General features: G+C 49.7%; 1 long non-coding RNA gene across 1 annotated transcript; it reads right to left on the bottom strand.

Moving 5' to 3' along the window:
- Window positions 1-3,318: 3,318 nt before the first annotated feature.
- LOC148056358 (uncharacterized) lies at window positions 3,319-7,661 on the bottom strand. The gene is made up of 3 exons (XR_015703477.1): window positions 5,578-7,661; window positions 4,760-4,835; window positions 3,319-3,890 (listed from the first exon to the last, which is right to left on the bottom strand). It is a non-coding gene; the product is annotated as an uncharacterized LOC148056358 (long non-coding RNA).
- Between the last annotated feature and the right edge of the window lie 6,192 nt (window positions 7,662-13,853).

Raw genomic sequence — 13,853 nt, 5'->3', positions numbered from 1 at the left:
TCCCAATCAGCGAAGCAGGACCAACAGCCAAACAAGGCTCACCTGAGCACCCTCCCCAGGAGGCGGCCGCCGGCCAGGCACCGCACCGGCTGCGTAAGGGCTGACACGTGCTGAACGCCTACCCGGTTCCTCAGAGCTGGGACCGTACTTGCCCACGCGCCTGGGCTGTACGACCTACAAGCTCCTCTGAGCTCTGCCCAAGAGCGGCAGAGCCTGCGGAGACCCACGTAGACAGGATCTGAAGTCTACAGAGAGAAATCCATTATGGTTATCACGTTAAGGAAAAAAAAAAGAAGGAAAAACACTCTGCAATTTTATCTCCCTGCGAGCATCCCTCCCGCTTAGCTTTGACCATAGCGGAGTGACCGCCGCACTGGTCTCCTTGTGGCCAAAACAGCGGCGAGAGCCAGTTTCTTCAAAGTTAAAAGAAAATAATAATAATGGAGTCCCCACATTCCTGCTGTGTTTATAAAGAGATGTTTTCTTCCTGAGCTATACAGCATGGCAGGCTTAATCTGAAATTTCTTTTTAATCATAGCAGGAGTCCCAATTAACGTGTCGGGTAATCGTTCAAGGAGAACTGGAGCTTCGCGGCTGCAGCAAGGCAAAGAAAGGCACAGGATCGGGGTCCCGGGGGACGGGCAGGGACCAGGAGCACAGCTGGGTGCTGCCGACCGGCCTCGCGCCCTCCCCGGACCGCGGCCGGGCGGCGGGGGCAGCTCCCCGGCAAGACGAACGCGCAAGCAGGTCCCCCAGCCCCCCGGCGTCGGGGATGCAGCAGCCCCAAGAAAAACCGCATGGCGAGAGCCACTGCACGGGCACGCCGTGAAGCGCCAAATTGCTTTTCCATGCACCTTCCCAAAGGAAAAAAGAGAGCATCGCAGTCGCTCCTGCTTCAATCCGCAGGCGTGTGATCCAACACATGTGCTTCCAGCGCGCAGGCGGGGAGGGGACCGGCGCTGACCTACTTTCTTTTGTTGCTGGAAGTGCTGATCTCTATGCGGAATTCAGTGCACAGGCAGAAGCCGCTATTAGGATCTGGCTTCACCTCTGTCTTACACCACTTCTTCCATCACCACAACCGCCAGTTCCAGCCCAATTACTCCCGACCTAGAGCGGCCTCAGTGACAGGACGTCCTGACCCCGTCCCGCCCGCAAGCAAAGAAAATTGCTGTGGGTCCGGCAGCGGATTTTGGCCACGCAGGGGGGTTACCTGCAGCCTTAGGAGGTGAAAGCTATACTTACCTGGAGGATGCTGCCACGGTCAGCACGCCCTAACAGCCTAAGCCAAGGCAGCACACAGGCAGCCTTACTCTACATCTTTTTATTTTTCACTCACAAGGAAGTTGCGTCCGAGTTAGGCACCGCGCTGAGCTGGAAAGCAAAGCTCTTTAAAATTCAAACGCGTGCACCCAGGGTGGATCTCATCGGCGAGCGCTAAGAAAACACGGGCACACGAGCTCTCAACCACGCAGGCTGCCCGCTTCGGGTACGGCAGGTCCGGCGCGCGGGCAGCCCCCCTCCAGCCTCCCGCTGCAGCTCCCGTTAGGATGCTGAGCCGCAGCCCTGAGGTTTGGGAGTTACAGGCTGACTGCAGCCACTGGGGCTTGTGTAAATTGGTCTTCAGGGACAAACAACTCCATCGCCTTATGCAAAACCACTCCTTAGTAACCTACTAAAGAGCTGCTTCTGAATTCCTCTTCCCTGTGCTCCCAGGTACCTGCCTTGATTTTGCAGATTTGGAGATAAAAGGATGTTAGGTTTAACTCGCGTTCGTCAGACCTTGTAAGGCAGCTGTGTGAAACAAGCCTTCCCTCTGCCGTGGCTCCAGAACGGGCCATTTTAATTGATTAGTTTGCCCATTACGGATAAGCAGAATAACAGCCCTGCAATTGAACTTGGGTCCTGGAGATACAGAGAGACCCCAGCCTGCGGGGCGCTGGCAAGCCTCGGGGGCTCGCTCCGGCCCTTTCTGCTGCTCCGCTCTCTCCGCCTGGGATCCGCCCAAGCACACGGGATGCGTCTCGACGCCGGGCGGGGGGAATCGCTTCGCGCTGACGTTCGGTCAACAGATTCTAATGATAAAACAATTTCAAATCCACACTTTGATTAAAATCAAAGCCATGGAAAAATCACGCTAAGGTTCTTCTAATGAATTTTTCTTTCCAAAGAAGCCTTTAGCAGCAGCCTGCCAGGGACTACATCCAAGGGGGTAAAGCTAAATTTGATAGTCTGATAGTCATCTTCACCCCAACTCCTAGAGCAGGCTTAGCAGTATAAATAAATCTGTCGTGGCCACCAAGAAAATAATCCCATCTACTTAGCAGCAACAGTCTACTGGGGAGAGGATAAGAGGCATTTGAAGACAAAAACAACAATCTCAAACCGTATATATAGGAAATTAAAGGATGTAGGTAATTAATTGTTTGATAAGATAATAAAATCTGCACTAAGCTAGGGCCATATGAGTCAGAGAAATAAGAGAGAGAAAATATGTTCATCACTCAGTCCACCTCTTTACCAACACATATTTTCTAGCATTTGTCCAGTGTAGGTTTTGTTTTGTTTTTTAAGTCAATGAATCAACTTCTTTGATATTCAGCCCAACGCCAAACAGGAGCTACTGGCATTTGCCGAGGATGAATAAATAACTAGTAATGGTGCAGTCTCGTGAGATGGTCCAGGAAAATCCTGGGAGAGGTTTCCCCGGGACACAGCTAGCTCAAGCTCACTACCCTCTGCTTTCCAAAAGAACGTATATACCTACATATCTCTCTCTCTCTCTCTCTCTCTCCTTACAGCGGCCGTCGCCGCGAGCTGCCCATCCTTCCCCTCTCCGCGATGCTGTTTTGCCTGCCGCTCCCATCTCCCCTAAATACCAAGCGACTTGTTTTGAGAAAGCTCCTTTCTCCCGGCACCCTTGCCTCACTCTTAGCAACCTTCTATTTAAAGTCACAATCTGTTGCAGCAAAGCGGCTTCGGAGCACATAAACAAGCTGTTATGACCCCGCCGCAGGAAGGGGAGGAAATGGCCTGTGCTTTAAAGTCAGCTGCCTTCAATAATTAGAAGCCAGTAGACAAACATGAAAGCAATGACGCTTCCCCGTTCCGTTATTTAAAGGGTACGCCGGCGGCCGGGCCCCTCCGTACCACCCAGGTATGCAGCGGAGCAAAGACGGGTGTCGCCTGCCGCAGGAGCGGGGCACGAGCTTTTTCACCGTCGCCGTTACTGGAAGAAGTACGTGGGGCTTTTTTTTTTTTTTCCTTTTTTTTAAACCAGCCTTTGTCTCTTAGCGTGCAACATCAGCTGCTTCTCACACCAGAAACCCCGAAAGGTTTTTATTAGTCCTAATGCTCCACCGAAGAATCAAGAGGTAACAGCACATATGTTCTGCTCTGCCCCAAAGAGGGGAAAGGAGGAAAACCAGCGATCGCGAAGCGAACGCGTCCGTGCGCAAAGCGCTCCCGTTACGAAGGGGCAGTCTCTGCGTTATCGGCCTGAGAGGGGAGGCGAAAGGGCCCAGGGAGAGCAACGGGAACGCTGCTTTTGGAGCTGCCAGCAGAGGAGACAGTCTCCTTGCGAAAGGCAAAGCAGGGCTCCGCTTTATTCCATCTCCCAGATGGGAAGTGGAGAAAAAGGCAAAATCAGCACTAACATCACACCTGGGAAGCTTACAGTGCTGCGTGGCTTAAAACGGAGCGGGGCACATCTCTCCCATCAGGCTGTCTTGACATTACACTCACAAATAACCCTCACATGCTTTCAGGTAAAAGCCTGAAACTTGTTTGCCGAGGGACTCGTTCACATCAGCATCCTGAGCAGGGAGCCGGCTCCTTCAAAGCATCTTCCTTTAGGGAAACACAACGGCAAGGAGAGCAGGCGCTCGGCTCTTCCAGGAGAGATTAAAGAGGAAAATTAGCAAAGCTACAGTTTATGCCCACACCAATAAGAGCAGGCATTTACCACCACTTAAATAATTAAAGAGATTTTTCACTAGCGACCAGGTTGTCCCTGACTCATCTCGGCCACCACGGACGCAGGCAGCGGGGCGGCGGCGGGGGCTGCCGCAGGGCTCTGCTCCCAGGGCTCCGCGGCCCCCGCGACGCCAGCGCGGCCAGGCGGAGGGGGGAGAGGAGGGAGGAGAGGGGAAGAAGAGGGGCTGGAGGAAAGGCTCCCCACTTTTCCCAGAAAGCTCTGACATGATTTCTTCTGGGATGGGACCCAAGGTTTGTTTTGAACAATTTTTAGCTAGACCATGTAATACCGACTACATTAAAATGCTGAGACTTTGGGAGCAATTATCCCAAAAAATAGCATGTCAGGCGGCACAGTGCGAGCAGGCAATTAGGCTGCATGTTAAGAGGCAGAATCTAGGCATTAGCACACAAGCCAGCGCACGCGGGATGCGTACCGCATTTAGCGTATTTACAACACATGACCTAATAGTAAAAGCAATAATTAGCTACTATTAATACGGATGGAAGGAAACCGAGGGAAAGGGAAGCCAGGTAGCTAAAGACAAGTTATTTCTGCAGAGGTGGCTAACACAAGCCAGGACTAAAGATGGCACGGTGTTGCAGCGTGAGCACGCTCGCCCCAAGCCCCAGCCGCGGCACGGGGGGACGGGATGGTCCAGGGATGAGGGACGTCTGTGGAAAGCCCTGCAGCTGCACCACGGGCACCCCTGCTCGCCGGGAGGACGGGCGCGCCAGGCTGAAGTCGTGGATTTGAGTCCCAGCTACATCGCCCTCCACGTACCCAGCTCGTACGCGACGGCCGCTTTCCTTGGAGGACCTCTCCCAGAATTTCCAAACGAGATGAAGTCGCGCGCGACCTGCGAGGGTAAAACAGAAAGATGGCATCGCCCCCCCTTTTTACTTATCCAAAATATTTCCAGGCAGTTGGGCAAGGCAACAACCGCAGCGATGCAAAGCAACGCCGCACCGTCTGCTAGAGCAAGGAACAGGACTGGCTCAAAGCTTTTGTTAGAGCGGAGAGGGTGCTTTCATAGCACAGCCCTTTGTTCTGCCGGAGGAATTCAACTGCTATAAATTCATTCCCCTGGTAAATGCAGCAGTTATCAGGCATTTTACCACGGGATTCCTGGTCTCCTAGTGAAGTTAAATGCAGTGCCATTACAGCAGCACTTTAACGTGTAAATATTACATTCCTGGTTCTTTAGGAGATGTTCATTTAGTGAAATAAAATCCTGCTAGTAAAACACCTGATCAAACCCTTCAGCTGAACTGGCCCAGTAATTGCTCTAGGACTGGAGGGAGTCCAATGACTGGTTGCAATTTATGACCACTTTAGAAAAAAAATCTTCCTTGAAGCATCCGCTAAGGGCCGAGTCGTGGATGAGATCATGGAGTACATTTACATCGCAGCTTTCTATAACATTAAGTGGCCACTAATTCGTGCTGAATTCCTTTGTAATTCTGATGGAATCGCATCTGACAATCACATAAATAGCAAAAAATTCCTCGGGAATAATGTTACTACAACAAGGAGTAAAAGGCAAAGGAGTGATTCATCTTTCATGGTGAGACATGCCCTTTTCTATCATCTCTACTCACCCAAAATAATTTGCCCAGCCCAAATTTCACAGCCAGGGCTGACAGACACCAAGTTGTAAAGGGGTCGCTCTCCCGAGCCACAACCAAACCGCAGTCGTAGTTTGAGGGAAATGCAGTTAAAATATGAAGCTGCGAGAAAGCATAAAGACAATTAAGCAACGAGACGAGCTGCCCGAGGGAGGCTGCAGGAAAACCTTGATGAAGATTTTGCTGCAGGCAGGGGGCTGCATTAAATGACCATCATCTCCGCTGTTATTAAAAATCCAAGGGTCGTGGTTGGAACCGGCCGGAGAGAACGGACGCAAAATATGACCACTTTAACCATTTCAGTTCAGCACAGAGAATCAGGATTAGAAAAGGGGGGGGGGAAACACCACAATGCAGGAAAAAGCAGAGAGTCGTAAGCGTATCGGAAGCCTACGATCCAGCTGGAGGTCTGCAAAATGGCAGACCAGAGCTCGGAACAACGTCCGAGAGATGGAGCGGTGGGATCGGCACCGATTTTAAGAGGTTTGGCATTTTCTCCTTTTTGCAGCGAGGGTGCATCCTCGCCGTGCTCTGCAGCCAAGCAGTAAAAGCGGGCTTGGGCTCCCTGCATCCCTCCGGCTCCAGAAAGCAAACGCGCTGGTCCTGCCCTGGGAGGAACGCGGTTTCATCACCCCCAACAGCACAAGGCCGCTCCAAAAGGGGTTTATTAGAAAGGCCACGATCCTTCGGCCAAAATTAAAACCCAGCTCAGCTCCCCAGTCGAGCCGGCACACGGGCAGCTTTGGAGACGGCAGATTCCCCTCCCGCCTCCGCATTGTCCCAAGGAGAAGAAATGCCCGGGACATCTCCTCGCCTTGCTCCGGGGACCCGAGAAGCTGGAGACAATGAAAAAGAAGTCGTATTTTGACTGCCTCAATTAACCAAATAGCTTAAAACTTTGTTATTTGCCTGGCACCAGTAGAAACAGGGTCCATATGCTGAACTAGGACAAGAACTTGTTTGAGGAATCGTTGCCTCAACCGTGAGATGCCAAAAGCCAGATGGGGGATTTATAACAGCGCGAGGCTGGCTTAACGGGCCAGGGCAGCTACAGCACAGCCTGTTCCTGGAAGAAAGCGACCGTCACCAAAGCCATGGGAAAGGGTTAAAAATAAAAGCGAGCAACTTTCTTATCACACACTCCTTGCCTTCCACTAAATTAACGTCGGAATCAGAAATCAGGCTGCCTGAAAATTGTTTTTACACTTCTAGGACGCCCGTGGCCAAAACCTAGACAATATACGTTCGGTGTGAGGTGATTATTTAATGAATTAAAGGAGCAGATACATTAGGAGGAGCTGAAGCTCCGCTCTGCTGTTCTCCCCTGCACAAAGGCTTCAGGACCAGCGTCGCCCACCAGCAGGAGCGTCGCTGGGAGGACGACGGGCTGATGCCCCCGCTCTTTCGGAGAGCAAACGCCCTGCGCCTCTCGTTGCAGCGCGGCGGCACGGGCCCGACGCGAGGCAGCGGGACACACAACGTGAAGGTGCATTTTTAGATTCCCGCTGGGTGCAATAATCGTGGGTACGGAGCAGCAGCATCTCTCCTTAAGGCTGTTAATAACGTTCACCTTCACCAGCTAAGCCCATTCCTCTTTCCTAAAGACTGGAAGAGATTTTATAGCAGATTCATCACCTCCACCCTTTAATTCTATTTTTGGAGTCTATTGAACTTTTGCATATGTTGAAATGAAAAGAGTCTATATTAACACAACCACTTTTTTGTTACTGTAATGAGAGCCTTGAAACCACCACAAAGAGAAACATGCCTTTTAGCAGCTGAAACAAATTATTACAGCAACTGAGTCTTAAAAGGAATTTCAAGTAAAAATATAGTATTGCATGAAGTTGTTATGGCAACTGATGTTGTAGAGTAACTGCACTGGGGCAAGTTTTCCTCCTTCATCCCGCTCAGCAAAGTCTGGGAAAAACTTTATGATAAAATTGTGCCTTAATTAGTGAAATAAGTCATAAATATAGCTTATCCCAAAATCCTTAATATTCCAGCCTCATGCAGTCTGTGTGCAGTTAGTCTACTAATGAGAAAATATATCTACTAAAGCCCCACTTACCGTTAAAAATCCTATCCAATATTGTTCTAATACAATTTATCAATTTAAACACATTGCACAATGTAATATTCCGCAGCATTCCATTAAAATGATGAATAGCTGTGGAAAAAACAAGGGATTAAACATACTGTAATGTAATCTAACGGTATTTAAATAATAAAATAATAAATAATAAAACTTAAACACAGACGGGGCAGCGTACCGTATTTGAGAGCAAAAAGAGCGCAAGTTCAGCCACCGCTCTCTGGCTGGGAGTATTAATGGGCAGAGGAAGCAGGGCAATGAGAAATGACAGTCAACTTCAGAGGATATAAAATTTCCATTAGGCTTTGTTATAAGATTACATCAAAGCAGTTCATATGTTTTAATCTGGGGAAAGAGAAAGCAGCTACTTGGGGTCTGTGCCTGGGGGCTGCCTCTGTGTACTGAACCAGACAGTTTGCATAATGAACAATTTTTATTCAATCAGGATTTCAGCACCGATAGCTCCCACTCCATGGGCTCCAGCACAAACGGGGCTGGGAACTGATGCTTTTCTTCAAGCTCCACCTGCTGGCTCCAGCAGAAGAGCCGGTGGCTTTCCGAGGGGCCACTGCGTGGAGGGACACCAAGGCAAATCCCTCCATTAAGTTATTGGGATAGAAATCCAAGCCCAGGTTCTGCACTTCTTGCCTTTCTGAGTTAAAAAAAACGAAACAAAACAACACAACAAAAAAACCCACCAAACAACTCTTCCCCCAAAAAAACCCCCAAACCAACAAAGACTGAAAAATCCCCAGACCCTAAGCCCGCGTTTTTCTCGGGTCGCACCAGTAACTCGGCTGGCGCCCGGTGCTTCGGCAGACCTCGAGCAGCACGGGTGCTCCCAGGGCAGAGGGGCCGCCCAGAGCCCCGGTTTGAGCCCCCGGTGAGCGAGGGAGTCCTCTCGTCCCCAGAGTGCAGCCCGCGGGGGAATCGTTCCGCTCGGCGCGCGCTTCCGCACGACAATGACTTATTTAAATTTTACGCCGCTGCTCGAGCCATTAGAAAATGCACTATAAACAAAGGTGATTTTATGCAGACAAGAGCTGAGCCAGTCATTTTTAAAGACAGGGCAGGGTGACTTATCTCCCAGGATGAGCAGCTCTTACGAGAGAGCTGAAACAAGGTTTATAGCCTAAACCCTCTTTCCAAGGGTTATTCCAGTGGCTGCGCTGCCAGATCACCTTCAGCTTCAGCAGCGGCACGGGGCGCGCTGGCCCCGCCGATGCAAGCCGGGGTCACTAACAGCTTTACGGAGAGGAAGCGCCCAGGCAACGCTTAGCTGCACAAAACTGTGGGCTAAATCCTAGGATATCGGTTAAGGGTTTCAAATACACACCTGATAATTCAGAGTTAATTACCGCCGGCATATTAGAGACGTTTCTGCCGGCACCTCTGGATTCTGCCTATTGATCAGGCGCTGCGGCTGCTCTCCGGCTCTTGGGGAAAGCGTTGCAGTGAATCCAGCCTCCTGCCTGAACCAGGGAGGCTTGCTTCTGACTGGCACCAAATCCCTTCTTCCCATTTCCAGAAGAAAAATAGCTACATTTTAATCTAGACCTTCCAAAGCGCCTGCCATGCCTGTGATGTCCGGAATGCAGAATTATCGCTTTCCCTGGTTTTTGCTCATTTGTCTGGAAGCCGGTAGATTGTTACATCTCGCCCCCAGTACTTTTTGGCTCAATCCAGAAATATTCTTTTATCAATTCGCCTGACAGCGATCCAACAAGAAGGGCGTGTTGGAAGATGATGCTAATCCAGAGAGACTATTCTTCAGTTGGAGCATTCATGAGGTCTAATGAACTATTGGCAGAAAGGGATTTCTGTAGCGCAATTAAAATTTGCTTCTGCGAGATACAAAATATTGCAAGTAAAAGTTAACTGTGCCAAGCAGGGGAGGTGGATTAGCTCAAGGAACATAAATCGGTGAGAGAAGCCACTTCCCTCTCCCCCCCAAGCCTTATGCATGAAGCAAAGCCGAAATAATGAATATGCATCGCAAGGTGTTTGCTACCAGCCTTACGAAGTGCAGAGCCAGGCACTCCTGGAAGGGGGATTTACGGGCGCAGGCACACACAGCTGGCACGCTGGGTTCTGCAAGCTTCAGCTGGGATGAATGCCCCCCGTAAGCACTTCGCACCCACCATGATAAACCAAGGTATAAGCAGAGTCTAACATTCATTTTCAGGAGCATTCCTCGGGGGGAATGCTAAACCACCCCCCTTAGGTCTGGCAAATTCAGCGAGGAACCCGAGCTGGGAGAGGGGATGCAGCGCATCTGCTGCCCGTCGTGCCGTCCTGCCGGGAGCAGCCATCGGCACCGAGGGCCGGAGACGCGCTGCGTCCCCCGTCCCGGCGGAGACGCCAAGCGTCCTCGAACCACTCGCTGAACAGCAGGCAAGGCACGGGAACAGGTTGCTGCTTGGGGACCGGACCCGCCACTAGCACCAGATGACACCTCATTAGTCATAGGAAGTGACACTAACAGGGATCGTTAAAACACCGTGATCTTTCAAAACCAAAAAACCCCCCAAAACCAAAACCATCAGAAACTAAGTATTAAAGTTGCAAAAAGAGATTCACATTCATTGCTTTATCTTTTTGTATTTGTTTCCGAACATGGTAACTAAAATTCTAATAAAAATACAGTTATTCTTTTTCTTAAGAAGAAAAAAGTTTCTTTCTTTCTTAAATCTTGCTTAGTAATGAGCGTGCTCCCTCCGCAAGCCGACACAACACTGAAGTATAACGAGAGCAAGTCAAGCAAAGCTTTCTGCAAGGTGAAGGCAGCTCCTGGGGCTTCAGCACCAGAAGAGCTGCGGCGGTACCGGCTTGCTGCGGCAAAGGCTGGCGTAAGGACCGATGCCCGGGCCGTCCCCGCTGCTGGCCGTGTATGAATACCGCTCCTTTCTTCAAACCCCGTAAGCCTGTATTGCTTCGTGGCAGAGGTTTGAAAATTAAGATATATTTTTTGTCTTATTAATCTCTTTGCAGAAGCTGTACGCTTGGAGACAGCACAGAAAATAGGTTAAGGCTCACGATAAGCTGAATGAGTTAAATCAGAATCAGGCAAGGACGCTGACAGGCAGTAACTGCGACTCTTAAGCTTATGGGCCAAGGTGTGGGTACGAAGGAAACTGCAGTATCAAGTCAGATAAAATGAACACGGTGGTTTTGACTAGTCTATAAGGAAGGGTCAAGCTTTGGCGTGCTGGTGGGACGTACTGCCAACATGAAATGACTGGCTGAAGCAAAGAAGGACTGACATTACTTCTCCAAATTATAAATTCTGCTTCCCAATCTATCTGAATGGATTAACCTCAAAACATGAGATCCGGAATTTAAAGATTCAGAATTCAGAAGCTATTATGAGTCAAGAGCAGGAATTAGCATTTGAGTTATAAATATGCTCTAACAAACTGACAGGAGTCGGCTTGCCGTTCCTTCCCTTTTTGAAGATGGTGGCATCAGGCTCGCAATATTTAGAGATATAAACCTAGAAGTGATTTTCACATCCCAGCTGGATGCTAACAACATGGCTTGTTGGAAGAACGCTGCTCCTCGTCTTCCAACCGGTGCTACCGTGCCGTAAGCTGTTACGGCAAGGGAGGGTCTCTGTTCCCAGCGCAGGGGAGGGGGTTTGTCCGAAGACAAAGCGCTTTCCCGGGACACGAGGCTGCGGCACGCCACCGCCAGCTCCTGCAGGTCCTCGCCCACCCAAAAGACAGGCAGAAGAGAAGCAGACACAAGCACTCCCTGAATAAACAGGAGCCACTAATATCAGAGAAAGTCTCCAGGCAGTAAGTAATGAAGGCACTAAATAACTGTACCCGCTATTCAGCTTTTCTGCCAAACATTAGCCAATTTAAAAGGCGGCAAGAGGCCTTTTACACAGAGAGAATTTCTTTGAGCGCCAACTTAAAAGCTGGAGTTTGGCGGGAAAGTGTCTGAGAAGGATGGGGGAGAGGTAAAAGCCAATTTTACCTGGTAATCTGCTACGCTATGTGTGTCCTACCCAGACAGCACTTGATGCATTAAGAATACACTGCAGCTCTCCTCTTTGCCGGGGTAGCGGAGAAGCTAATGGTTTCTATTACAGGCATGTGCGGAGGGTGGCTGTGGCACGCACATCTGTCTGCAGAATAGATGTTAGCTTTGGAAACTGCCTAAACACCTCCATTCCCCAGCGAACGGGGACGGCAGTGGAGCTTTTCGGGCCCCCGCCGGTGACAGGCAGGTGATGGACAGGGCTCGGAGCTCAAAGCCTGCATGTGCTCCCGCTGTAAACAGTAGGGCTTCAAAGCAGCAGCCCTAACAGACTATTTCACAGACTTAAACCCAGTTACTCTAATGAGGATTTCCACACGCACACACACAAAAGAGTCTACACATTCTCAGTGCAAGGGAAAAAAACCCAGCTAAATAAACAGCTGGTGAAGTGAAATACGAGGTTAGAGCCCTCTCTGATTCAAGAGAAGATTATTAAAACAGCTATAAAGATGGTGTTGGCATCTCTTGAAATGAGTTTGTTACATTCAGAAGAGGCAGTTACACATGACAAACCATTTTCTGTTTAATTAGAGGGCTCTGTGTGGAACACTTCCAGGCGGAGGAGGGGAGCAGATTGCTACCCGGCATCTCAATTATGGGACAGCGCCTTAACGATTCAACATGCAAATGTTTTTAACTGACCGTGGCGGGGGGAAGGGGGCTTTGTTTGTTGAGCAGGGTTCAGGAGCAGGGGCTTTCCGCTAACCTTCAGCAAAGTTGGGCTTTCTTGCAACACATATTATTGCTTAAGGCTTATTTCTGCCCAGAGAACGGCTTCTACTTGCTGGCTGAAAAAGAACTTCCATGGGGGACACCGCGACAGAGCTACCTGGCTGTCCAGCCCCGCTTAAAAGCTTTCCTTTCTTCCAACCAGGTGAAATAATACATGGTTCATGAACAGAGAAGGACCTCGGTATTCACACCAAAGCTCTGGAAGTAAGCAAGCATGGAAAGGAAATTCTAGCTAATACCAGTTAAATATAGGTTATGTTAGCTGCATTTTACAAGCACTAAGAATGTTATTGGAGAAAGCTGTCATTTTTAATGACAGCACAAGCTCCAATTACCAGATAGCTGATACACTTGGGATTTGGAAGGTTTTTTTAAATCACTTGAAATCTAAAAAAACCTTCATTATCAGCTTCTGAGTTCGATGTAAATAACTTCACCTGGTGCTAAGAAGTTTAACATTTCACAGGGCACAAGAACAACTTGAAGCCATTTATAAACGTAGCTTCAGCTTCCTGGCAATTTAAACGCAGTTTATGGCACCTTCAGCGGCAGCAAAGCAGGCGAGGCTGGGCTGCGGGCAGAACCAGCCGGGAAGCCGAGCGAGGCCACGGGAGAGGCGGCGAGGTGCCAGCCCCAGGCCAGCCAAAGCGACGGGAGCAAGGCAGGAACGCGCTGGGCTGCAGCCCGGCGGCCAGGCCAGGGAGAAGGCTACGTCTTGCTGCTAGGCTTACGAAAGGCCGCTTCAGCTTAGAACAAAACCGCGTATCACTTTGAGCCTAAACCAGAGCATACGCTCCCCAAGCGTACACAAGGGCTGCTTGAAAAACACAAACGTGGCTATACCGATAGAAATCCTGTCCGATGGCACCCTCCCAGGTCTCTCAGGGTGTCCCCTGGATTTCCCTTGGTTTTGTCCCTCGCCAAGGCTAGCAAAACCAAAAGCAAGTCAAAAAATCTCCAAACTTGCTTACAAAAAGCAGAAAGCGCTTGGAAAAGTCTGGTTTCCCAGCTGCACAAAGCAGCGCCGCGCACACGGACGCTCCAGCTCCGAAACCTAGAGCAATAGGCAGCAAAGCTAAACACCGAAAATTTTAGCTCCCCACAGATAGCACGAAAGCCTTACAGTCAGCAAGAAGAACGGCAGCCTTCGAGCTTGTGGCAAGCAGAAAGTGGGACTGAATCATTACTTGAAGAACGTGTTTCAATGTCTATAAATAAAAACCTGCGAGGCACGTTGCCAAAGAAGCGCAAGTCAATATAGCTTTTCTATATGCGCTGTCAAACTTTACTTTTAGACAGTATATTAATTGCATAGTCAATAATTGTGGGTTTCATTAGTGTATTAAATACCTCAATCAATAATATTTATCCTTCT

The sequence above is a fragment of the Nipponia nippon genome, unplaced genomic scaffold, assembly GCF_047370975.1.
Source record: "Nipponia nippon isolate SJK-2023a ecotype South Korea unplaced genomic scaffold, ASM4737097v1 scaffold_15, whole genome shotgun sequence".
Classification (NCBI taxonomy): Eukaryota; Metazoa; Chordata; class Aves; order Pelecaniformes; family Threskiornithidae; genus Nipponia; species Nipponia nippon.
This window is presented reverse-complemented; position numbering and strand designations above follow the sequence as displayed.